Here is a 26648-nt window from a genome sequence, read left to right as displayed (position 1 = left end):
AGGGAACTTTGCAGAAGCAGGAGCGGCTCAGAACAGAGCAGATGACCCTGCTTGGCTGGCGCAGCCCGGCTGCCGCTGGGGGGAAATTCAGAGAAGAAATTCACAGTCCTGAGAATCTGCCTTGAGTCAGGGTGCTGAGCCTGATTACACACACACACAGGGCTTACATCAAAGTGGGAAACATCAAGAGGGCTCATCGTCCGTTTCATCCTCCCGTGGGCCTGTGAGCTGAAAAGAGCAGTGATTAGTGATCCCAAAATAGAAGAGTTATTGAAGGGCAATCTTCTTCCAGCTGATGGATCCAGAAATGACAGAAGAAAAAAGCGGAACTCTTGTCAGAAGTTCATGACCTTGGCAAAAGCTCTAAAATTGGAGACTCGCCCTGTAAGGCACGCCTGGGTCACCCACGTCCACTAGGCTCTGCATGTTCTCCTGTACGTCAGAGAGACAGCAGCTCATGTGGCATCTTCCCGGGGACACAGGCCACAGGGGCACTCTTTAAATGTTGTTGATGGTTTCTAAACCAATCCCTCTTCCTGCTGACGTCAATAATGTTCCATTTAGTTAAATGGTCAGTCGGGCATCTGAATCTGACATTTGTCTGATCTGTAGAAGTGCTATAAAGTACCAGTTTAAAATGCCAATATATTTTGTTTTCATTTGTCAAACATGAGGATAAATTTTCCGAAGAAGATACACAAATGGCTAACAAGCACGTGAAAAGATGCTCAACACTGTTAATCATTAGGGAAATCCAAATCAAAGCCACTTTGAAAATACCACCTCACACCTACTACAATGGCTATAATAAAGAAAAAAAAACAAAACAGAAAATAACAAGTGTTGGTGAGGATGTAGAGAAATCAGAACTCTTGTGCACAGTTGGTGGGGATATAAAATGGTACAGCTGCTCTGGAAACAGTATGGCAGGTACTCAAAAACTTAAACATAGAATTATTATATGATCCAGAAATCCCACTTCTGGATATATATACTGCAAAGAATTGAAAGCGCAGAGTCCCAAAGAGACATCTGCACACCCACATTCACAGCAGCATTATTCACAACTGCCAAAAGGGGGAGGCAACTCATGTCCATCGACAGGTGAGTGGATAAACAAAATGTGGTCCATGCGTACAGTGGAATGTTATTCAGTCTTAAAAAGGAAATACATCCTGACACCTGCTACAACATGGAGGAACTCTGAAGACATTGTGCTCAGTGAAGTCAGTCAGTCACAAAGGACAACTACCGAGAGTCACCAGCTTCAGAGACAGAAAGTATTGGTAGAAGGATGGGTGCCAGGGGCCAGGGGGAGGGAGATGGGAGTTACTGTTTAATGGGTGCAGAGTTTCAGTTCTGCACGAGAAAGAGATGCATGAGGAGATGGGTGGTGATCGTGCCTGTACAACAATATGAATGCACTTAATCCCACTAAACTGGACACTGAAAAATGGTTAGGACGGTAAATTTTACGTTCTGTGTAGTTCACCACAATTAAAAATTTTTTAATGTGAGGATGAAAAACTGCTGCAGATACAAACTCAATGAAAATAGCTTGTTGTCCTGCTATTTTGTTTTAACATGATCGAACCACAGTTGAATTTATAATTCATAGTGACACTTTTTGGTGTTGCGTGTATCCGTGTAAGAATCTAAACTCTCAGACCTCTTCACAGTACAGGCACATCGGCCAGATTTCACATCATTTAGTCAACAAAATATATCAGAAGAATGCACAGTTCTTTATAGACAGCAGCTTTCAAAATCTCCCCACTGTGGACCACCTGGATGGGTCAAAAAGAGCTCAGTGCAATCCTGCCTATTGTGAAGATGCAGAAACATATACCAAAGACAGTGGCCGGGTAACAGAACACCATAAACAACTCTTGGGGGAACCACACTTGTAACGCCATTGGTTACATATTTTGAATGTGACGAAATTTGGAAGATCTGGACGCGGGATCCAGAGTACTTGGTGTGAACGATACAGGACCTTTCGCGGGAGCCCAGGAGAAGTTCGGGAAGTGAGTAACCTACCCACTGAACAAAATCTCCCTGATGGAAGCAGACAGCGCACGGGAGCATGGGGGCCCTGGAAGGCCAGAGGGGCAAACACAAATCTGGGGGTCTTACCCTGGAATGTGAGACCGCGGAGCAATGATGAAGGGTTACTGGAGCTTTGGACAAACTGCAGAAAACAGAGTGAGGAGGCCGCCTACAGCCCAGAACAGAAAAGCACAGTCACAAATCCCTCCGAATCTCCTCCGCGCTTAGGGGCCCTTTGAACTTCGCCCCTAAGTTCACAGGCTGACTCAGCACCGAGAACACGTTGCTTCCAGCCTGACTGGGGCCGTTTTCACCCCCAAGTCACAGAGCATCCAAACACGAACTTCCTTGCAGCCGGGCACAGTCTTGGCATCTGGACGACTCAGGGCCCATCAGGACGCTAGAGACCACACCAGTTATTTTAACAAAGAGTGTTTAATATAAAGACCGAGATCTAAAGACACTCAAGGGCACCCTGCTTGGGAGGCGTGGCCCGGCAGTCACCAGCTATGCGGGCTGCCCTCGCACGTGCAGGCCCAGAGCCTCAGCCCTTCCGGGTGGCTCACACTCACCAAGCTCACAGACGTGCAAACCAAAGCACCACCACCTTAATTTAAAATAGAGAATATTCGTTTCCAGTCAGTGCCGTCGCTCAAGTCCCATCCTCAGGACGGCCTTCCCAGGGTCACTAACAGGAGGGTCACTGGCACCAGTGCCCCAGTTCTTCACCCGCCCACGGAGCCCTGCGCTTTGCCACGTCACCTGCAGCCGCTTCACCCCGAGATGCTGAGTTCGGCCCATGACTTGCTCTGGTCAGTGGGCCATTGGCTGACGTGACACCCGTGTGATGGGGCTTCCCCCTCGCACGCTCTGCCCTGGGGGAAGCGAGCTGTGCTTCTCCTCCACCAGGTGTGACTGGAGACGAGAGTCCTCCCCACATGTCCTCCTGGCTTGTTGAAGAATGTCATGGAGTTTCCTAACGGGGCTTGGGATGGGAAAATGCAAAGAAGAGAACAGTTAATGACGGGACTGAATTTCTGGGCCGCCCTCGCTAGTTTGGGGGGAGCAGACTCAGAGCAGACTAAATTGGTTTAAAGGAATTTTTTTAAATGGCATTTCTTATATCCATGCTATTACTGTAAAAGAAATTCATGCCGACTACAGAGAGATCTAGGCAACAGTGAATATGAACCCTCCATAAGGTTTGAAATTTGCTTATAGAATTTGTGATTCAGGAGTGATCCAAAAAAGCATCTTTTCCAGTCTCAAGCCCTTAAGGATTTTCACAACACTGACAAAATAATAGCAATAATCATCCTCCTCTCCATCAAAAAAACCCAAAATAATATGGAAACATGATTTCTAAGGAAGATGTTAGCTGTGATCTTCCTTTCGCTCCTCTTTCCCCATGAAATGAATAATTCCTGTCTTAGGCCCGAGTGTCCTGGGCAGCCTCCAAAGTGTCCCAAATGACCCTTGCCCCCTGGCATTTACCCGCTTGAACAATCCCCTCCCCTTGAATTCCGGCTGGACCTAGTAACTTGCTTTCAACATGCAGAATACAGCAGAAGTGACGGGATGTAAGTTACAGAAAGAGTATGGCTTCCGTCTTGGTGCTTCCTCGTCACCCCTTGGATGGCTCCCCCTGGGGGGAGCCAGCTGCCATGCTGTAACTCAGACCTGCGGAACGGCCCATGTGGCGAGGGACCGAGGCCAACAGTCTCATGAGCGAGTGTGGAAGCAATTCCCCACCGGTCAGGCCTTCAGGTGCGACCACAGCCCTGGCCACAGGGATTAAAAATGCTTGTTTTTTTTAATGCCGATAAGTTTTGGGGTACATTGCTAACCATTAAAAGGTACTTAATACAGAGAGTAAAAAGCTGAAACATACTACTTAACTCTGAGATAACATGACTCCCAGACTTTGAGACGATTAGTTTTTAATGCTTATTCCCCTTTAAACATAAGCATAATCTTATGCACTAATTCATCAAGATTGCCAAGTAAAGCAGGCAATTGTGTACCATGTAACACTGTGATCCTCACCTCCGAGAGCCTTTTTTTTTTTTTTTTTTTATAGCTACTTTATTTATTTATTTATTATTTATTTTTGGCTGTGTTGGGTCTTCGGTTCGTGCGAGGGCTTTCTCTATTTGCGGCAAGCGGGGGCCACTCTTCATCGCGGTGCGGGGACCGCTCTTCATCGCGGTGCGCGGGCCTCTCACCATCGCGGCCCCTCCCGCCGCGGGGCACAGGCTCCAGACGCGCAGGCTCAGCAGCTGTGGCTCACGGGCCCAGCCGCTCCGCGGCACGCGGGATCCTCCCAGACCAGGGCTCGAACCCGCGTCCCCTGCATTAGCAGGCAGACCCTCAACCACTGCGCCACCAGGGAAGCCCCCGAGAGCCTTTTATCCGAAGTTTTACTTGTCACCTTTGAAATGTGACAACTTACACTTCCTACAGATGGTAGGAATGAAAGGCATTGCTCTACAATTCCACTAAGTGTCCAAAGTGTTACTTAAATGCAATTTTCCTGCTTCCTTTTTTGCCAGCGCACCGCAGAGTAAAAGGTCAGACAGGTTTAAGTGAAGTACAACTTGGGTAGAGGGAGCATATCTCGTCCATCACTCTAGTCCCATCTAAACAGAGCGCATTAGAGCAGGTGTGTCTGGTAACCACCTCGACGCAAAATTGGACACAACACACCAATCTGCAGCTGCATCAGGTAGAAGGCGTTTCTTATTAACAACTGTGATTACTGGATGTGAAATCCCCAGGCAGGTGGTGTCACCCCCAGTGGTGTGTGGATGGTGGAGGGACAGCTGCCCCAGAGCATGAATCGCCTCAACATCAGAAGACAGACACTCACGCTCAATGGTACCAGCCCAGCTAAGCTGTCATGATGGGAAAAGGCATCGCACAGCCTCAGGATGCTACGTCAGCTTCACCAGCATCTGCCTTCACCCCTAGGCTCTGAGATCAACCGAGTGAAGGGAGAAATGCAAAGCCTGGGCGAAGACACAGGCTGAATGGGAGACGCTGCCCAGCAAAGCCAGAGTCAGGGCCGGACCAGCCCACGCTGGGAATCTTCAGGGGGAGCTGGATCTTCTAATTCCACATCTGTGAACCAGCAGCCTCCGAGGTCTGAATCGGGATAAGAGTTCTCCAAGGCTCAGGTTTACAGGGAGACGGGGCAGAATCAGAAAGGTTGATGCTCGGTGGAGGGGGAGATGCTGAAGGTCTGAAATCAGCCTTCCTGCCAGACGCAGCCTCTGCCCTACCTCATCCTGACTTACAGGTTGGAGCCGTGTACACAGCCCCTGAGTCTCTGGAGGGTCCTACCAGCTGAGGGATTACAGGTTGTGTGTATATTCTGACATCTGTCTGGAGAGAATACACAAAAACAAAGAAGAAAACGGTTTTGAAATATAATCAGTGGAGACTAAAGGCACACAGAGTTGAGTAGGAGGAGGCCCTGCCACGGCGGGGACGTGGGGATGGAAGAGAAGAGACACCAGTGAAAACTCTGCAGGCATCCTGAACCCAAGTGATGCTTCTCCAAAATTCAGGGCAGGTAAGAAAAGTCAGCTGGTAACACTCATCTGTTAGTGTCACAGCAGACAATAATTAATTAACCCACAGATACTAAATCCCATTATTTCCTGAATTCCCCCTCTTTGAACACTCGGCTAGTAATAGGTGGAAAATTTTCAAATCTCTCTCTTGGTTCTTTGAGTGCAGTGGAGACAGGGTGATACTTCACTTCCATCAGATCTCTCTGCACCTTTTCCTTGATCCCAGACAAGAAAAACTCAGAATCTGCTCAGTCCTCTAAACCGTCTGTTGCGATTCTGACATTCGCGAGCATTTTACCAGGACACGGTCTCAGACGTGGTCAGCTTGCCAGACACCAGAGCATCTCGGGACACACGCCCTCCCCTCCCGTCCCGGGAAGGCTTCGGACTCTGCGTGTAGAGACAGGAAGTTCTTGCCTCTCAAGAGGGAAGCCTTCTCGGCTGAGGGGACAAAGGCTCCCCTTGGGCCGAAGCCTTCGCAGAAGCAGGCCTCACAGTCTCCTGTGCCCCCGGCTTTGGGAGCCATGGGAAAGGGGCCGGAGGGGGTGCGGCCCCGGACAGCCCTCCTCCCGACCTCTCCCAGCTCCTCTCCCTCCCCACCTCCCCGTCAGACACACGCTTACTATCAGGACAGTCCCGTGGGACCTGGGCCCCTCTGTGCCCCCCGCCCCGAGCTCAGTCTCCCTCCTCTGCACACACACACGTCTAGGGCCCCAGGGAGTTGGCCTGAGAGCTGGACTCTGGGCTGGGAAAGGCCTTGGGGAGCGCTGGTCCCCGGGGCCGGAGCCTCTTCCCCCTCTTGCCAACCCAGGCGGGCAGCGCAGGGAGCCCACCACCTGGTGTGCCCTGGCCGCCTGGTCACCCGACAGGGACCCTCCCGGAGGGGCTCCTTGAGTCCCCGGCCGACCCCAGCTCCAGCGCACCTGCAGGTATGCTGGGCGGGGTGCGCGCTGGCCGAGGGCACACACACAGGGTGTGCAGCTCCGACCAGGCTTCCGAGGCGGGCGGTCACCGTTTCCTTCCCATCTGCACTAAAAATAGCCTTGATTTGTCACTCGGTCCTAGTGTGCTTGTTCAGAAAGGCTGCCATCCGATAAACAAAAAAGAGCCCGAGGACGCTCGCCCCTGGTGACGTGTGCTGTGAGTACTCCTGGCCGCAGAGCGCCCGCGGGCACCGAGGGGAGGTGCTGTCCTGGGGGAAAGAGTCCTTCTTCCTGATAAAGAAAACGGGCACCAGTGCTCTCACATCCCTGCAGAGTCCAAAAACAGGAAATGTCGAGAGCTCCTCACCAAGACCATCTTTTATAGTCATCCGTGGCAATAAATAGATTATTTTTAAAAAGGAAAGCAATGTAATGCGTTCAGGAAGTTATCTCTGCGAAACAGGAAAGCTCTTATTTGAAGATTTGTTGCCTCTGATTAAGGACAACAGCGCTTTGAACACACAGGCGGGCGGGCTCTCAGCGGGAACCCTGCCTGGCCAGGCAGCGGGCAGCAGGTAGCAAGGGAAACACTGCGTTTCCGTCCAATCCCGGGCAGGGAGGGAGGGAGATGGCCAGCTGTCAGCGCCTTGGGTCTGAGAGGACAGCCGGCTGCGAAGCCCGCCGGACACAGAGCAATGGGCTGATGCCTTGGCAGGGGGGCGGCTGAGTTGAGGATCTGGGAATTAGGAAGCACAGAACAGGAGATCTCGGGAGGCGCTCACAACTTATGTACAGACAGAGCTCCTACTTGAGAGAAGTGGGAAGTGAACCAGAAATAAACACCATGATCCTAAAGCAAACTGTTTAAACTCGTGTTTCTACAGAATATTTCTGACACTAACACAGACACAGGAAAAGTATCTGTGGCAAACAAAGAAGTCAGGCCCTGTCTGTATCACACTTCCTAATCCCTCATTCTCAGTTACAGTCATGGAGGTAAGATCATGGAGGTAAGTCATGGAGGTAAGTCATGGAGGTAAGTCATGGAGGTAAGATCATGGAGGTAAGTCATGGAGGTAAGATCATGGAGGTAAGTCATGGAGGTAAGATCATGGAGGTAAGTCATGGAGGTAAGATCATGGAGGTAAGATCATGGAGGTAAGTCATGGAGGTAAGTCATGGAGGTAAGTCATGGAGGTAAGTCATGGAGGTAAGATCATGGAGGTAAGTCATGGAGGTAAGATCATGCAGGTAAGTCATGGAGGTAAGATCATGGAGGTAAGTCATGGAGGTAAGTCATGGAGGTAAGTCATGGAGGTAAGATCATGGAGGTAAGTCATGGAGGTAAGATCATGAAGGTAAGATCATGGAGGTAAGTCATGCAGGTAAGATCATGGAGGTAAGTCATGGAGGTAAGATCATGGAGGTAAGTCATGGAGGTAAGATCATGGAGGTAAGTCATGGAGGTAAGTCATGGAGGTTAGATCATGGAGGTAAGATCATGGAGGTAAGATCATGGAGGTAAGATCATGGAGGTAAGTCATGGAGGTAAGTCATGGAGGTAAGATCATGGAGGTAAGTCATGGAGGTAAGTCATGGAGGTAAGATCATGGAGGTAAGTCATGGAGGTAAGTCATGGAGGTTAGATCATGGAGGTAAGATCATGGAGGTAAGATCATGGAGGTAAGTCATGGAGGTAAGATCATGGAGGTAAGATCATGGAGGTAAGTCATGGAGGTAAGTCATGGAGGTAAGATCATGGAGGTAAGATCATGGAGGTAAGTCATGGAGGTAAGTCATGGAGGTAAGATCATGGAGGTAAGTCATGGAGGTAAGATCATGGAGGTAAGTCATGGAGGTAAGATCATGGAGGTAAGATCATGAAGGTAAGATCATGGAGGTAAGTCATGGAGGTAAGATCATGGAGGTAAGATCATGGAGGCAAGTCATGGAGGCAAGATCTCACCTGCCCCGAGCAGGTAGACCCCAGGTGTTCCTGCTCCCTCCTGCCCAGCCCCTCTGGGCAGTCCCCGTGCCACGCCCATCGGGAGCAGACTCTGTGGACCCCCGCCTGATAACACGTTTGAACTTGTGGTGTGAACACCACTGAGAGTCTACACACTTACTCCCAATCAGATTCAAACTCCGTCAGTTTACACCTTTGCACGTTACCTGCACCACCGAGCATGGTCATGGCTGATCATCACGACTGAACTATTTTTCCCGTTGCCTCCACGCTTTGACCGATCACTTACTATGGACCCTGGAATCCTGGGCAGGCTTCTTCCACAACCCAGCACAGAAGGAAACAGTGCCTGAACATCTGGAGTTCTCTTCCGTGGAGTTTTTTAGTTAACTTGGGGGAAGATTCTCCTGTCGCAAATGGACTCAATTCTACCAAACTTAGGGCAATTTCCATATAGCTGTTTGCCTATTTTGAGAATGTATAAAGACAGAACTTCTGGAAATCTCAACAACTCCCCCAGGGAGCTGGGTCAGCGCTGGCTGCCCTCCCCGGAGACCCAACTCGGCTGGATTTTACACACAGGAGGTGGGACCTCCTGGTACTGAGAAATGGGGACCAGCAAGAGGGACACACAGGAGGAGGTACAAGATCTCACCATAGAGAATTTAAAAATAATAATAAACCTGTCCACATCAGTTTCATCTACCAACCTTAAGTAGGTATTGGTGCTACTTAATTTTTGCCACTTAAAAAATTGGGGGAGGATATTCTTGGACTAAATTATATGATGACTACGATTTGCCTCAAAATAATCTTGGAGTGGGGGTAGGCAGAGAGGGTAGATGCATAAATAAAGTAAGACTGGCTTGGGGCTAGGCAGAGAAGGTAGACGCATAAATAAAATAAGACTGGCTTTTCCTTGATAATTTTTGAAATTATATAACTGTGGTGACACATCCATGGAGGTCTGTTCAACTCTTTTCTTCTATATGTGCTTGCAGGAAGGGGTTTAACCTCTCAAGCAAATGACCGTGGTTGTATATTATTTGTAGAGGTTATGGCTTTTAAAAAGCTTCTAATACCAAAACCACTCCCAGAGCAGCATGGAATAAGCCACTTTTAAAGCCGGTGTGCTCAGACGTAGCTGGGACCCTGAGCAAATACAGAACTAACTTTCTACACTGAACCACACTTGTGCGGTGTTCCCCTGGCCAGCCCAGCTCAGGGACACACGGCCGCCAGGCTCTGTAACGTCTCACCACAGTCTCCCACCGTGGGGGGCCACGTCCTCGTCCCCCTCCCCGTTTCACCTTATTTCCCTCCACTCAGCTGCTCTCAGGGCCTCAGATCCCCTCTGCTCCCTAGAAAGGCTGCTCCGTTGTTCAGAGCATCTCCTCACCCCCCTGAATGTGCCTCCATCCTCCGCCTGTGGAATCAAATCCGTCCACAGCTACAGCCTTCAAGATGCCCCGAAAGTCCACGGAACAAAGGAAGATGAATCCCACAGTAAGTTAACTCGAAGTCTTCTCCAAGTTTTATTTTACTTAAAAGCAATTTAAATAAAGACACAAGTTTCTGCCTTCATTTCTTCTCTCCTTTGTTTCACATAAGAAATGTTGGTTCTCCTGAGTAAGACTGAAGCTCTGCCAGGTGAGGATGGTGCAGTAACATCTTTCCCAACAGGTAAGATCGCTTCTGCAGATGGTCTCATACCTCACCCGACACATGGGAATTACTGTGATTCATGACTCGTACCCAGGGGAGGGGTGGCTGTGAGGCAAGGTGAGAGACTGAGCTTCAAAGAGGCCAGGAGACCTGCATCAGACTCCAGCTGGGAAGCGGCCCAAAAGGCTCAAAGTGTGGTTTTTTCTTTTCTTTCCTTTTTCAATTGAAGTATAGTTTATTTACAATGTTGTGTTAGTTTCAGGTGTACAGTGAAGTGATTTGGTTATGTATACACATATCTATTCTTTTTCAGATTCTTTTCCCTTAAAGCTCATTGCAAAATATTGAGTATAGTTTGCTGTGCTATATAGTAGATCCTTGCTGGTTATCCATCATTCTAATTTCTGCATCTTCTGCTGCAGCCCCTGCCCACCTTGCTCACCATATTTAACACACAAGTACATAGGAAATATTTGGTGACCGCAAATGAATTTCTAAAGTGTGGCAAAAAAGTTTAAAACTCTAGGAACTGTGCAGATTTAGATGTCTATTCCACAAGTGAATTTATTATTTGTTAGAATAAATTTTGGATCATTTCCATTAGTACATAAAACCATAATTTTTTTAACCACAAATATTAATTCTACAGGATTTAGTTCACATCGCAAAACCTGGCTTGACCAACTAGCAGCACAAATAGCTAAGAAAATATTAAGTCTTGAGAATAAAACTGCAAACAAAAAGACAAGTAAGTGGGAGATGTTGCTTTTTAAGTCACAACACAACAAAAAAGTAGTACAGTCTACCCTCCATATCCATGGATTCTGCATCCTTGGATTCAACCCACTGTGGATTAAAAATACTTGAAAAAAAATTACAGAAAATTCCAAAAAACAAAACTTGAATTTGCAGAGTGTTGGCAACTATTTACATATCATGTACGTTGTATTTATGACTATTTACATAGCACTTACATGGTATTTACAACTATTTACATAGCATTTACACTGTATTAAGTATTATCAGCAATCTAGAGATGATTTAAAGTATTATGGCAGGGTGTATGTAGGTTACTTGCAAATCTTACACCATTTTAGATAATGGACTTGAGCATCCACCAATTCTGGTATCCACGAGGGTCGTGAAAACAATCTCCTGCGGATACTGAGAGATGACTATAAATATTTTCACTTAGATTTGCCATTTAAGACAATGTAAATAAAGAAAAGCTGAGAAAACATGCAAGGCATAGTCAAAAAGAGGACATAAAAGTAAAATGAGACATTCTGCAACCAGCCACGTAGGTCAAGTTTCAGCCAGATGTAAAGTCAGAAATGCTCCAGCCTCAAGGCCATTTTCCTCTTGTCTTTAATTCTGGGAGGCCTGCCTGTGGGCCGACTTAGCAGTTCTAGAATCAGGAGTGCTCTTCTTCCCCATCAGTCCCTTGTCTCCTCTGTCTCTTCTTATCCATTTCTGCTCTAAGTAAGTCTTTGTTCCGCAGTTAAGACCAAAGACAGGAGGGGAGTCAAAGAAAAGAGCCAGAAGGAAAAAGGGAGTGAACATTAGAGCAGCAGCAAAAGAATCCATTCCATGAAATATCACCCAGATTCGGAAAAGTTTGAAGACGTATAAGCAAGACACCACAGCTTAGAACACTGCCTTCTGAAGAATCACCTAAGAACAAGAAATAGACACCACACTCCAAGACAAAAAGAATCAGGGGGCCGCATGGTGGGGTTGACTTTCACCATCCCTAGTACAAATGATCCTCATTTCCCCAGCAAAATGAGGCATACCCGACGGCCCGGGAGGCAAGAGTATACACGGAATCATTGCCCCGCTGGAAGCCAAGCCCCAGTTCCAAGCTCTGTCTCGACACAGGGGCCAAGTCCCCCGTCAGCAAGCCCGCTCGGCACTCTCACCCGGCAGGACCGCCCTCGGTTCTTCTCTCGCGCCTGCCTCCTGGTGCTGGCCGGGACCCCAGGAAGGCCGAGGCTTCTTTCTGCTGGTTGCACCTGGGATTCTGGGCATCGAAGGGGAGACCGTGCCTGGGTGGCTCCCAGCCTCAGTCCCCTCCTCACGAGACCCCAGGTCCCAGAACTGCCCTTCTGCTGAGTTTCTGCTCCAGATTTGCTCCTGGGGGCCTCTCTCTCAGAGACAAACGTCCCATCTTGACCCCCAGGAGCTGGGGCTGGGGCCCTGACGCCCCCGACACAGCCCCCAGGGTGCTCATCCCGCCGACCCTCCAGGGCCCCTGGCTAGCGGTCCTGGGAGGGAACCCTGTGCTCAATTCCCTCTGCGTGCCTCTCAGCCCCCACCAGGCCATTCTCTCTCAGGGTGGGGGCTTAGGTTTAAATCTTATGACGATAAATAAGAAGATAAAAGAAAAATGGCCTACACAATATGTTGTTTATTGTGAAATTTTGCTCATCCTTAAGGAGAGTTCCAAGGGTTTTCAGATGCTGCTTTTACATTTAACCTGTGGGCAATTTACCCAAGGAATACGTTTCAAAATAAACTTCCACTGAATAATTATAAGCAATAAAATGTATCAGCTTCTCCTTTTCCTTCATTAATGAATTGGGGAACATAAAAGCTCAATTAAAATTAAAGGCACAGGGACTTCCCTGGTGGCTCAGTGGTTAAGAATCTGCCTGCCAATGCAGGGGACACAGGTTCGAGCCCTGGTCCGGGAAGATCCCATGTGCCGCGGAGCAACTAAGCCCATGCGCCACAACTACTGAGCCTGCACTCTAGAGCCTGCGAGCCACAACTACTGAGCCCATGTGCCACAACTACTGAAGCCCACGTGCCTAGAGCCCATGCTCTGCAACAAGAGAAGCCCGTGCACTGCAACGAAGAGTAGTCCCTGCTCGCCGCAACTAGAGAAAGTCCACGCGCAGCAATGAAGACCCAACACAGCCAAAAATAAATAAAATAAAATTATTAAAAATTATTTAAAAAAAAAAAAAACAAAGGCACATGCACCACTTAGCTCTTCCTTCAGTCCCGTTAGTTCTTCCTTCAGTCCCTTTAATTTAATAAAGCACTGGTGTCGAAAGGCCACTGTAAGACAATGAATATTAGTGCTCGGGGCTGACACCCAGCTCACACCATCAAAGCCGGGGACGTCCGCTCACCTCGCTCCATCGGAGCCCAGAGCTCCCGCAGCCCGCAAGGTGCTGGCCTTGTACAGGCCAGGCTGTGAGAGCCCGGGGACGAGGCACGGAGGGCGAGCTCCAGAGGGGGTGGCCAGAGCCGTGGGGTCCCTGAGGCTCCCCCAGAGTCTGCCGAGAAAAATACAGTGACACAAAGGAGACAGGGGTTGTTTCATACCTAGAACAAGATGATTCATCAGACACTCTGAAACGAAATTAGAAACCAAAAATAAGCCTCCACCCCCCACCCAGTAAAACCACTGCCTTGTCTGTCTGTCCTCAGAATGTTCTTTGACCTCCCACTTCAAGGAAAAACACAGCCGTGCTTCCACTGCGTCCTAAGACTTCATTCCCTTCTGTAACTGATGTTCCTCGTAAGACCTTTAGTCATTCGAGTCCTAACTTTTATCATCATGTTCTTTACAGCCACGTCACTCTATTTAAAAAGTGAAAAAATAAATGAGAAAATTAAATGAGGGATGATGGGAAGGAAGGTCAGGCAGCAGGTGGACATGTGGTCCAGTCGCTGGTCTGGTGAAGCGAGCCCTGAGGTCACTGAGCTGCATTCCTGGAGGAAGGGACTCCCGCCTCACCCCGGGCCAGCGTCACCCACACGGCAGGAGCTCCCAGGAGGGCCTCCGTCAGCACCCTGGCCACAGAGGCAAAGCTGAACACAGAAGCAAAGGCATCCTCAATCGCAGTTAACACAGCGTCTCTGTATGGGCACACTATTGCAGATCTCAGACGTCTAGAGCCTCAGAAGGATTTAATTTATAAATGATACCCACTTACGTTCTCTTAATTAGGAGAAAACATTGAAAAGGCAAGACAGGAAACAATATTCTCCAAATCCAGCAACAAGTAAATAGCAACAAAACGTCTGCTTCTGAGAGCCCATTACAATCTACAGGCCACACTCCCTCCGTTCCGGAGATCAGAAATATTTCAGCTGGTCCCAGTGTGGACGATTAGTTTTGAATTTACCTGATTACTTATGTGGTCACGTAATGTCGAGTTTCATTTGCAATTAATCAGTGATTCATCGAAGGATGATCCAGGACTAAAACAGTTCCCTCCATTAATCAGTAAAGGTCCCTTTTCCCGGCAGTGCGTCCCTGTCAGGAAAATCACTATATACACAGAAATGCCACCAGAGCATCTCGGATTAAGAAGCACAGAGGGAGAATGCACCCAGAGCCTTGAATCCTGAGGGGTGGAAACCCATGGCTTAGACGGCGGAGCCAGTTCCCACACCAGCCACAGACGGTGAGCCAGAGCGAGGTCTGGGGAGCGCCGGCCGCCACCTGGCCTCTCGGGATCGGACCCCAGACTGGCCGCAGGCATCCAGCGACACAACGTCCGCTCTGCTTCCCGCGAGCTTCTCCTGCATCGAGACCCACAGCCCACTGGGGTTCACAGCAAAGGGTTCCAGAGCCCAAATTCCACCTTGCACCGTCAGCCCCACACGTCCGGCAACAAACTAGGGGAATGAGTGAGTCTATTAGGAGGTCTTGTCATCCAGCTGCGTGGACACCGAGGGCCAGGTAACCCTCCCAGGCAGAGCTGGGGTCTCGCGGCTGCCTGCCCCAGAGGGCCCAGGGACCCCACAAGCCCTCATCAGCTTCACCTCCCAGCATGAACGTTTAACAAACACTTTCCCCCAGACAACTCGGTGTGTCTCCCAAAAAGGATGCTGGGGGAGGGGAGATGTCGGTGTTGGGCAGCAGCCTCCGCCCCGCCAGGGCCTCCTGCCCAGCCCCTCGCAGCAGGCAGCACCGTGAAGATGCTCACAGAGGCTTTAAGCACAGGCACAAACGCACGGGCGGGGGGACGGAGGGACTCCGAGGGCTGCGGGGACGATGATGCCCTGGTCACTTCCATCACTGTGCTCCCGCCCCTCCTCCCTCGGCTACTGGATCCACAGTGGAAAGACCCCCAGCCTCTGACCTCCTCTCTACCTTCGGGTCATTCAGGATAAACCCCGCCCAGCACACACCACGTCCCGCAGCCTGTCCTCTGCCTACAGACTCAGGCGTACCCACAGCCCTTTGTGCCCCAGCCTGTGTGGCCTCCTCTCTGCCTCCCCTGGCCCAGCCCGTTTCTCCTGTGAGACTCGCCACTTCTTCCAGGAAGCCTGCCTTGACTGCCCTAGATTACACGTCTTTCGTCTGTCTTTCCACAACATCTGTGGCAATGCTTTCAGTCCAGCTGAGGGCCCTGTGTTCATCTTTGTGTCTCTGCAATGGGTGCTCATTCGTCTTTGTGGGGCTCCTTCATCAGTGGTGGCAGAGTCAGGCCCCAGGACAAGCCGGGAAGGACCGAGTCCAGTGTGAGAGGCAGCTGCAGGTCACGGTTACAGCAGCCCTTCCCCGTGCTGTTGGAACAACCCAGGTGGAAGAGAGGAAATGGGCCAAGTCTCTGGCCACCTGCACTTCTGCCCACAACTGCTCGAGGCCAGAGAAACGGAAGCGAAGCTACATGGTCCTCCCCTCCCCCCTCCCGCTTCCACCATCTCTGACGACGTGACAGCCCCTAATCACAACAGCTCCACACGCTTAGTGCCTACTGTATGCAGAGCAGAGGCGACCGCTAGCCCTGCCTGACCTCATCTGACCTTGACCTCGGGCTGAGAGGCAGGCACCCTCTGCAGGCCCAACTTTCAGACGAGGAAAGCGAAGCTGTGAGCTGCACTGGACAGTTAACTGCTCAAGTGCTTGACGGTATAAACCACTGTTATGGAGGGTGAATTGGTGCTGCTGGAATACTCATTCCTGAAAGAGTGGCAGCAGCCCCTTCCTGGGGCATCCCTCCAGGAGCTGGGAGTCAGGGCCAGACCCGCAGAGGCAGTGGAATTTCCTGCCACTAAAACTGAAGAAAAACAGGTGGTTTCGAGGAAAAAGAGTTTGCTAAAAAATTTTATAAAACTGTTGGTGTCCATCTGATGTCATCATATTTGTTTTTCCATGAAGACAGTTTACTGGATTATTTGGATTGCATGTATCCAATCATTTATATTTGCTCAGATGGAGCTTGTTAGACTTTGATGATTTTCTGTGCTGAACAGCAAACACAGAATGTTCAAACAAATTAAATTTGGGAATGTTTAAAGAAGGCAGAGCACCGTCTCTGAGCGAGCGGCAGTGGCTCGCGGGCACCGCCCTGTGTGAAATGCTGTCAGCGTTCGTCAGAACAGTGAGCACAGCCGCAAGTAACCGTGTTCCCCAGAACTGCTCCCGCACTACGTGTGTGCTCACGACCAAGGCTCCGGCCTGCACCGGGAGGGTTCCGTTGGCCGGAGGGGTTCATCACCAGTCCGGACCTCCCAGCTTGGGAAGAGCTGGGCAAGCAGAGTAGCTCTGCTTCCCGGTGGGGTGGGACTGGAATTTGCTGGGAGGGAGATAGGGGAGAGGAAGGAGCGGGGGAAGGATTCGAGCAGGGGCCGCTGGGCCTGGGCTTGGGTGGGAGGGCTGTGCGTTGGGGGCGGGAAAGCCCGGGCAGGGGTACAGCGGGCGGCGGTGTCTGGAGGTAGAAGATGTGGCAGGATTTCTGGGTTTCCTGTGAGATGGTGGGTGCAGTCTTTCTCCTTCTCTGCCTGCCCCTCAGAACCTTGGGCCTGTCTTCCCTGCTCCCCAAAGCTGCGCATCGGGACGTGTGGGGCGATTTGAAAAGGAGCCGAGTCTGCGTCTGCGCCTGGCGGACCCACTGCGCCACATGGGCCCGGGGCCAGAGGGTGGAGGCGCTGCTCTCTCACCCCCAAGGTCCCCGCTAGGGGGTCACGTTCCCGCACGCGAGCCACACCCCTGCGGAGGGCAGGACTCCCGGAGAGGCCGGCGATGAGGACCCCTCATCCCAGGTCAGCACTCGGTTAGCCTCACCACGTCCACTCATGGAAACTCAGCAAACGGCAGAAGCAATTTATCACCGCTGATAAATTTCTAGGGAAGAAAGACAGCTAATCGAGGGCACATGGTGACGTGACACCTGGGCAGGGGAAGGTGTGGGTGAGGCTAGCCGAGTAGAGCCGGGGTGACAGAGGAGAACCACAGGTATGTACGGGGCCGAGGAAATACCCAGGTCAGCTGCCTGACACGATCCTGTATGCGAGGAGAGCTTGGGGACAGCTTTATACCCACCGACATGCTCACATATAAGCACCTCGGTTTCCTCACCTGTAAAATGGGATAGTAATTGTGCGGGGGGGTGGGCCAAGAATTACGAAGAGTAAATGAATTATTATGTGGGATGCACTTGGCAAACTTTTAATCGGGGAATGAGAATTTTAGATCTCTAAGCACCAAGGACCTATTGCATAGCACAGGGAATTATACCTGATATCTTGTAATAACCTATACTGGAATGTAATCTGCAAAAAACCCAAATCACTATGCTGTACCCCCAGAACTAACACAATATTCTAAATCAACTATCCATCAATAAAAAAAAGAACCTTGGATTTTACCCCAACTTCACTTTCCAGATTTAAAACCTAAGGTCCAAAGAACTTGACTGGCTTTGTTAACATCACGGAGTCGGTGAATTAGGGAGAGACCCGGGGTGAGAACATATTTGTCACGGCAGCTATGGGAGGAAGGTCGGAGCTGAAAGGTGGAGAGGAAATGGACCAGCGCAGGAAACAGGGATCCCAGGAGTGTGAGCCACAGGTCAGCCCCCAGGCACACCCGCGCACACCTGCACACCTGCACACCCACGCACACCTGAGCCCCAGGAAGTCATGACCGTCAAGAAAACCTAGGCGTAACCCCCAGTAAGCAGATAAGGGCTCACCATGCAGAGGGAACCCCTTCAAGGTGGAGGCCAAAGACAAAGGAAGACCCCCAAATCCAGGGGGTGTACAGAGAGAGTGCGACTCCAGGGACACGGGAAGGAATGAACCCCAGGCCGTCCACCTGCCCCAGCACACGCTGTGCCCTGATGGCACCCTGTCCCGCCAGCAGACCCCAACCGCTGCCCCCAAGACCCCGACTCATGGCACGCCCGCCTCTCCTGGCCCGGAACCTTCCCTTCCCCTCATCTGCACCGTCCCCCCTGCTCAGAAAAGCTCACTCATCGGGGAGCAGAGCCCGGGCTCGGGAAACAAGGAGCGCGTTTGCCAGCACATGGCGGGCAGACGCAGCCCAGAGGTGCGTGTACCTCTGTCTGTGACGCCACGGGGTGCTGTCCCTTCCCATCGCCATCTCAGGCTGCCTTTCCCCAGTATTCGCCGGGTTTGGCTCCTTCTGGGGAGAAAAGGCCCCTCTGCCCACAGGGCTCGGGCAGCATCTGTTTCTCCAAGACGCAGCTGCCTAACGGGCCTGCTTTTCACCTTGGCCGTTTCTGTCAAATGACCACAGTTCCTGAGAAAGGGCCTCTGAATGGAAGTGAAGCACTTCAGCTGAGTAGAGATCCCTTTCCCGTTCTTCAGTCCAAACGACCGAAACCGCTTAAACGTAAGCAGGCTCCACCCAAAGGCGGCCTCTAAAGCCACCTTCCTCTCGGCTCCACGTAAGACCAGCCGGGGTCAGTGCCGGCCCCCAGACCTCACTCTGGGTACGAAAGGCTGCTGCCCCAAAACTTCATGCCATAAAACCACTGGTTTCCCAACCCCAGGTCCCTCACGCTTCTGTATGAATTTACACTATTTCTTCTACCGTAGAAGGACGGGTTCCCCTTCTGCAAGCAGAATTCATGTCCGAATTCACAGGAAGAGACACTCAAACCCGGGCACCCGGGATTGAGAGCACAGATTGTGACGATTTCAAGGACACCTCCAACGCAGACCTCCGAGCGCCCCGCCATGGGTACGTGTGCGTGTGTCCCCTCAGTCTGACGAAAAGAGCAAAAATACAGGCACCACATGAAAAAAGTAACCATCTCCTTGAATGAGCAAGTGAAGAAGGATGCCGATTTCTCCACACCCTCTCCAGCATTTATTGTTTCTAGATTTTTTGATGATGGCCATTCTGACCGGTGTGAGATGATACCTCATTGTAGTTTTGATTTGCATTTCTCTAATGATTAATGATGTTGAGCATTCTTTCATGTGTTTGTTAGCAATCTGTATATCTTCTTTGGAGAAATGTCTATTTAGGTCTTCTGCCCATTTTTGGATTGGGTTGTTTGTTTTTTTGTTATTGAGCTGCATGAGCTGCTTGTAAATTTTGGAGATTAATCCTTTGTCAGTTGCTTCATTTGCAAATATTTTCTCCCATTCTGTGGGTTGTCTTTTGGTCTTGTTTATGGTTTCCTTTGCTGTGCAAAAGCTTTTAAGTTTCATTAGGTCCCATTTGTTTATTTTTGTTTTTATTTCCATTTCTCTAGGAGGTGGGTCAAAAAGGATCTTGCTGTGATTTATGTCATAGAGTGTTCTGCCTATGTTTTCCTCTAAGAGTTTGATAGTGTCTGGCCTTACATTTAGGTCTCTAATGCATTTTGAGTTTATTTTTGTGTATGGTGTTAGGGAGTGTTCTAATTTCATACTTTTACATGTACCTGTCCAGTTTTCCCAGCACAAACAATAAATGCTGGAGAGGGTGTGGAGAAAAGGGAACACTCTTGCACTGTTGGTGGGAATGTAAATTGATACAGCCACTATGGAGAACAGTATGGAGGTTCCTTAAAAAACTAAAAATAGAACTACCATACGACCCAGCAATCCCACTACTGGGCATATACCCTGAGAAAACCATAATTCAAAAAGAGTCATGTACCAAAATGTTCACTGCAGCTCTATTTACAATAGCCAGGACATGGAAGCAACCTAAATGTCCATCATCGGATGAATGGATAAAGAAGATGTGGCACATATATACAATGGAATATTACTCAGCCATAAAAAGAAATGAAATTGAGTTATTTGTAGTGAGGTGGATGGACCTAGAGTCTGTCATACAGAGTGAAGTAAGTCAGAAAGAGAAAAACAAATACTGTATGCTAACACATATATATGGACTCTAAGGGGAAAAAAAAAAAAAGGTCATGAAGAACCTAGTGGCAAGACGGGAATAAAGACACAGACCTACTAGAGAATGGACTTGAGGATATGGGGAGGGGGAAGGGTAAGATGTGACAAAGTGAGAGAGTGGCATGGACATATATACACTACCCCATGTAAAATAGCTAGCTAGTGGAAAGCAGCCGCATAGCACAGGGAGATCAGCTCTGTGCTTTGTGACCACCTAGAGGGGTGGGATAGGGAGAGTGGGAGGGAGGGAGATTCAAGAGGGAAGAGATATGGGAACATATGTATATGTATAACTGATTCACTTTGTTATAAAACAGAAACTAACACACCATTGTAAAGCAATTATACTCCAATAAAGATGTTAAAAAAAAAAAAAAAAAGAAGAAGGATGCCGAGGAGAGTGGAGGTCGGGTTGAGCCCGGCTGGTTCCACCACTTAGTTCCCAGTGCTTCTCCCGGATCAGACCCTTCCTGCTGCCACCTCACCCCTGGACCAGCTGGACGGACCCCACAGGATAGGCGTGGGCAGTAGATGCAACCATTTCAGCTGCTAGCAGCCTTGTGCATTTATTTTTTTCAGATTCTTGGAGGCTAAAAGGCATTAGACAATATCCAACATCCATTTTTTTTAAACTGAAGTATTGTTGATTTACAGTATCACATTAGTTTCAGATATACAGCAAAGTGATTCATTTATACATACATATATCTATTCTTTTCCAGATTCTTTTCCTTTACAGGTATTACAAAATACTGAATAGAGTTCCCTGTGCTATACAGTAGGTCCTTGTTCTTTATCTATTTTATATATAGTAGTGTGTATATGTTAATCCCAGACTCCTAATTTATCCCTCTCCCCTTTCCCCCCTGGTAACCATAAATTTGTTTTCTATGTCTGTCTCTTTCTGTTTTGTAAATAAGTTCATTTAAATAAATGCCCCCCACATAGTCCCTAGGCAAATATTTGGCACCTCTGAACAAAACTGTCCACCTGTAGCTCAGGAAGCCGGCACCTGCCGGGCCTTCACTGCCCGGGGCTGAGCCCAGATCCCGGGGCAGTTTGCTGGGAGGGTGGGCGTCCACCTGCTCCGGAGGGCGCCCCATGCTGCAGAAGGAGGCCGTGACCGGTGAAGCCACTGGCCAGGTTGGTATTCTGCCTCCAAGTTGACTAACAGCAAGTTGGAGTGGGACCACCAGCATCTCCGAGGTCCCCGATCTTGCTGTTGGAGCCAGGGGTCCTGACCATATCCCTCCCCACAAGGGCCCTGGGAGGTGGCCTGTCCAGGGAAAGTCCATGGTGGGAGTGGAGGGGGGAGGATAAAGGTGAGAAGCTGTACATCCCTGACCCCCGGATGCGACAGTCCCGGTCAGGACCCCCCTGCCCCTGGTCACCTCACAGCTCCACACCCGTCATTAGCTCCACTGTTGGAGCCGCAGAGGCCTTTGTCCGAGGCTCTCACACAGATGTGTACGATGTATCCAGAGCAACTAATCAAACCTGCTCTGGGACACAGAGCGGTCCAGTGTGAGACCTGCCCGGCCAATGTCCCCAGACACCTCTGCTCTGGGCCACCCGCTCAGACGCCTCCCTCTCCCCGTGGCCCGCTGCCCTCATCGCTCCCACGTTGCAACCCCCCCATCCCCAGTCCTCCAGGGCGCAGGGCTCTCAGCCAGTGTCCCCTCTGGACGCCTTCAACCCTGCAGGGCCCAGCGAGGCCTGACCCTCTCCGTGATGCTTTCCTAACCACGGCACGCACCGGACTCCGGATTCTGTCTGCACCCTCCATTCACACCACCATGTGCGTGACACACAAGGGATGGAACGGTTTCTAAGGACGCCTATCTAAATAGCTTATCCTCAAAAGGACCGAAGGCACATTCCAAAGAACAGTGCTCAGTACATTTCAGGCGTTTACTTAGGTAATTACTTGCTTATCCACACACTAGAACAGAAGAGCAAGAAGCACAGCAGGCTGGAAGGAAGCTACCCGGGCCACGGGCCCCCTGCAGCATTCATGAGGCCCAGTGAACCACTGTCCATCAGTTAAAATCCTCCCCTTCATCTGGGGTCAGTAACGGGACAGGGCATCCCGTGTTGGGGGTTGAGAACTACAAATCAGCAAAGATGCAATTAAATCGAACAGCATTCTGGGGGGGGGGGAACAGAGGGATGGGAGTGAGGGTCCTTGAGACAAAGTCCCACAGACCAGGCCCAGGACAAGGATCCCACCTCCCGGCTGACGGTCACCCTCCCAGCACCTGCTGTCTTAGGGAAGGAAGCATAGGGAGGAAAAGGAGAAAAGTAGAATAAAATAAGGAGAAAAAGACAAAGGAAAGATGGAGAGAAGAAGTACGAGAGAAACAGAAAACACAGCTCCCCCACTGGCCAGCGCTCAAGCTCCAGATAAACTGAAATCATCCCTCACTGTAAAGAAACCACAGGGATGTCCCCCGTGAGCGCTCAGCCCTGTGACCGGAACCTGTGCAGGGACACACGGGACAAAATGAACTTCAGTAAACTCAAGAACAAGATCAAGTAACAGGAGACAGAGCACCTGCTCTGCAGAATGGGGTGCTTCTGCAAGGCAAAACTGAAAGGAAAATAGAAATAAAAGAGAACGAGATTGGGCCCAAATGAAGACAAAAAATGAGAAAAGTGAATGTTTAAAAAATCATACTCGAAGTTTGACATTAACGAAAATAAGAAGAGAGGGGGAAAAAGGGTTACAAATGTCATGCATGACTTTGAAAAAATCATTACCTAAGTGACTGGCCAGTTGACTTCCAAATAGGATTGGGGACCGTCTTGAAAAGAAAGCCCTGCACACTCCAAAGGGCTCTGTAAAAACGTAAGCCAAGGTACTTACTAACAGTGCCCCATAGAATCTGGAGAAGGCTTGGTGGAGGCAGGAGAGCATGACCCCTAATGAGAAATGATGTCAGTTACGGCCGGGGAAGCATGCAGCCTTCCTCTTCAGGCATCGAGGCTCTTACTCATCCATGTGTCAGAGAGCAAACCTCCAAGAGAAGTTTGTAAACATTCAGGCAGGTTTGTCGCCCGAAAAGGGGGCAAGGACACAGCTCCGCTTCCTTGGGGTGAGGGTAAGTCAGAACCACTTTTAGTAACTGACTTAATCGAGCGCCTTGGGGTCATTTACTTAATATAGGGCCTGCTACTTCCGTGAGTGGCAAGCTTCCCAAGCTTGGCCACCTGTTCTGCTGCAAGCCTGCCTGTCTTGAGGCAGCCACTGTCGTGCAGCCAAGGTGACAGGGCGGCACAGAGCCGCGGGCATTGGCCTCACTGCCACTTGCAGTGTTCTGGTCCCTCTACTCACCTGGAAGGCTGCAGAGTGGTCGCCAAGAAAGGGATTCTTAATGGCATTGTTGATATTGTTTTTATGCATTTTTTTTCTTGGAGACTCTATTGGTGTCATTTTGAAACTCTGACCTCCTTGCACCCTGGGTAGGTCCTCTCCGGAAGAAACTTAACACTGGGAGAACTAAGTCCGAGGCCACACAGCTTGACCACAAAGCCACAAAGAGGATTTTCTGTTCCTCGTGTCCAGGCTGTTCTCCTCAGGGTCCTGAATCAGAACCTCTCTCCCAATCTGTAGCCACGAGTAGCTAAAGTAGACTCAGAGTATTCAGACAATGTTCCCAGCAGTTTTGTAATGATGTCGTTAAAAAAGTCTACAGCAGTGAAGCGGCGTTGTTCTGTTTCCCCGTTAGTACAGCACATCCACCAACTTCAAATTCCAGCCACAGCCACTAGGTTTTTGTTCTGTGCTTTCCCAAGAGCAGCTTAATTGGGATTAGCAATTTTGGGGGAAAGCAGCAAAATAAAGGCAATTCGTACATAATAAATTCCACCCATCATGCTCTGGATGACACACCTCTTGGTCAAAGGTTACTGGCCTGGTTTGCTGAGCAATGGGGCCAGAACCTCAGTTCACATGACCTTAGTTATAAGTGTCAATCTGTCCTCCCTGCAAGGACATTCTTCCCTCACTTAATTATGAGTCTCACCATTCTGCTGAATGACAAAATCAAGAAATGTCTCTATCCTGCATTACCTGGATTTGCTGTTCCTTGGAAATTTCTTTAACAAGAGTCATCTTTAAGAAGAAGGCAGAGAGTATCTTTGTGCCCATAAATCTCCCAGGGAGGCCCGTCCAAATGCTCTCCGCTGCCCACACGTGGTTTATCTACCACGTGGAGACTAAAGGCTTGGGAAAGAATTCCACTGGGCAGATCATACCTACACAGAAACCACGTGTTTGTTTCCTGGTGAAGCGATCACCTGGGTGTCAGAAGAGCAGAATTTCGTCTGCTGATTTTCCCTTGTCGCTGGGAATCACCCCTCTGTCCACCCATCATCTTCCAGTACAGTGAAGTCACCACCGTGGTAACTAGACTCGGTAACTGTTGCACTGTGCAGAGATTTCCAGTAACGTGGAAGAGATGAGGATGGAGTTCCTGATCAAATGAAAAGATCTTTGAAACTGCCAGTGCCAAGGCTGGCCGCATGGGCCTCCACCTCCCATTACCTGCGATGTGTGTGGCCAGGGTAACTGGCAGGGGACACTGCTGGCTGTTGTCACTGAGGCTGTAATTCCAGGCTCCAGGAAGGTGGGGCTGGCTTCTACCCACGGCTCTAAACATCACGCACAGACTGCCAGATCCAAGCGGGGTCTCCAGCCGACACCTACTCCTGAGCTGCAGAACCCGGCACCTACCACCTGCTGAATAGGTCCTCTGGGCGTCCAGCAGGCAACGCAGTTCCGAACATCCACAGGGAACTCCTTCCCCACCCCCTCCCTGCTTGTGCAGGACATGTCCCAGCGATGGCACGTCCTCCACCCAGTGACTCAGGACAGAAAAGGGGAAGCGGCTTCTGTTCCCACACCGACCCGTCTCTCCGCCCTATCTCTGTATCGCCAGCCTCTGCCCTCCGGCGGGCGCTGCGTGTCCCCTGGGTTCCTGCAGTGTCACCACCCCCGGCCCCGCCCGGGCCCTCCAGGTCCAGTCTTCCACCTCAACCCATTCTCCACGGAGCATCCAGACCGACTCTAAAATGAGAACCTTAAATCCTCCAGGACCCTCGTCATCCTCAGGGAGGAGCCCAGACCCCTTAGGACGGCGCCCGAGGCCCGGCCTGCTCTGCCCCTCTGCCAGCCCCCCTCACCCACGCTCTCCCCGGCTCGGCATCTTCAGCCCGGACGCTGGCTCCGCCATTCAGCTCTCCGGGGGCATCTCTGACCCACCCCCTGCGCTTCCAGAGCACTCTGGGCTACCCTGTCCGCCAACAGCCACGTGCTGCTCTGTCGCCCCCTGTCCTCAGGGCCCTGCGGGCCGGGGGTGCCTTACTTGCCCTTGTAAGGACAGTCGCACCCCCCGACGCAGAGCCTGGGCCTGCGCTTCAGGGGTCCTCGCCTTCACAATCTCAGCACAACCCACGCCCCGAGGGGTCGGTGTCGTGACAGGCTCTGTTCAGGATCCAAGAACTACTATTCCAAACTCTCAGCTGCAGAGTCAAGCCCCACGAAGGTGGGTGCCATGAGGGTGAGTGCGGTGACCTGGGAGACAGACAGACAGACGGACACGGGCCGCGGCGCGGGTGTGGACGGGCCGCACCGAGCTAGAGAAGGCGAGTCAAGCCCGTTCTCAGTGTGGACGCCCTTCCCACTGGCGCCACCTGCACGCTTTCTCGCTTCACTTCACGTGCCGATGCACGATTTAAGAAGCACTCCGGAACCACTGTGGGATCTGCAAAAATTGCGAGGGGCAGCTGAGGAAGATTTTACAATATTCAACAATGCACATCCTTCCTGAACGTGTACCTGTTCCCCTAAACATCCGTACACACGCATGAACATGCTGCCGATTCCTTCATCTCCACTGTGTGGAACCAGAGGCTACTTTAAGAAATGGCGGGCTTCCCTGGTGGCGCAGTGGTTGAGAATCTGCCTGCCAATGCAGGGGACACGGGTTCGGGCCCTGGTCTGGGAGGATCCCACATGCCGCGGAGCAACTGGGCCCGTGAGCCACAACTACTGAGCCTGCGCGTCTGGAGCCTGTGCTCCACAACAAGAGAGGCCGCGATAGTGAGAGGCCCGCGCACCGCGATGAAGAGTGGCCCCCGCTTGCCACAACTGGAGAAAGCCCTCGCACAGAAACGAAGACCCAACACAGCCAAAAATAAATAAATTAATAAATTAATTTAAAAAAAAGAAATGGTAAAAACAGCAATATGAGTGACATCAATTTATATGATGAAATACGTTTTGTAAAATTTTTTCTGATAACAAAGTTATGAGACCTCATTACAAAGGTGGCGCGTGATATGCAAAAT

At 50.4% G+C, this 26648-nt stretch overlaps 1 protein-coding gene across 2 annotated transcripts in view; it reads right to left on the bottom strand.

Moving 5' to 3' along the window:
- RPS6KA2 (ribosomal protein S6 kinase A2) overlaps nucleotides 1-26648 on the bottom strand; it is a gene marked incomplete at its 5' end in the record, with an annotated part of 372896 nt that overhangs the window by 201564 nt on the left and 144684 nt on the right. The gene's annotated exons all lie outside the window — the stretch shown is intronic.

Source organism: Balaenoptera borealis (genome assembly GCF_965194805.1).
Source record: "Balaenoptera borealis genome assembly, chromosome: 9".
Lineage (NCBI taxonomy): Eukaryota > Metazoa > Chordata > Mammalia > Artiodactyla > Balaenopteridae > Balaenoptera > Balaenoptera borealis.
Note: the sequence above shows the minus strand (reverse complement) of the source record. Positions and strands in the feature narration are given on the sequence as shown.